This window comes from Notothenia coriiceps, unplaced genomic scaffold (genome assembly GCF_000735185.1).
Source record: "Notothenia coriiceps isolate Sejong01 unplaced genomic scaffold, NC01 NC01_scaffold00029627, whole genome shotgun sequence".
NCBI lineage: Eukaryota > Metazoa > Chordata > Actinopteri > Perciformes > Nototheniidae > Notothenia > Notothenia coriiceps.
In genome coordinates this window covers 62,432-63,205 of record NW_011362328.1, presented here as the reverse complement: position 1 = coordinate 63,205, position 774 = coordinate 62,432, and positions in this window count along the sequence as shown.

The window sequence follows — 774 nt, the reverse complement described above, 5'->3', positions numbered from 1 at the left end:
TCAATTAGACTTTGTCATCCCAGGATTTAGCTGTATAAAATATGACCGATGACAAGGAGAGGACGTAAGTCATATACAACGCAATAAACCCGAACAATTAACTGGAGATAAACGAGAAGGGAGACTACAACCGTCGCACATGACAGAGGAGCTGTGGTATAGGATTTTAAAAAGGGGGTTGTAGCGAAAATCGTTTCGGGTGGACCAAATAAAGTGGAGGAAGGACGTATATAATGTAATCATAAGTAAAATCAGCATTCGGTGACCTATTACCCAGTGAAGGATGTGCCGACCTCCGATAAAGTTGTTTGGTAAGCAGGTACATACTTGGTTGTCGAACTGTGATTACAGTCTAGGTTACTCCTGAACGGACCACACATGTAGATGAGAACAAGGTACAGGTAAGTAATTTCGCATATGATCAACAAGAAAGGAGGTCGGTAAAGAAGGTGATGTAAAGGCAAATGATAGACATTACCCAACGACCCCGGGGGTATCTTGACAACACGACGGTAACTTTAAGTGGTGTGGTTTGAAGGAAGGATACCAAATAACTTGGACGATAGAAGAAATTTATATAGTCACCAATCTAAAAATGTACCCAACCATATTTAACTAATAGGATTACAAATAGAACAAAGGAATCCCAACGTTTAAAGGTGATATGATGTGAGATATAGTAGTCCTCTAACGGTGGAAGGGATATACCCCCGGTGTGGGTAAGAAAACCTCTTTGCACCCGTGTGGGAGGTGGTAAAACTGAAAATCGGAGAT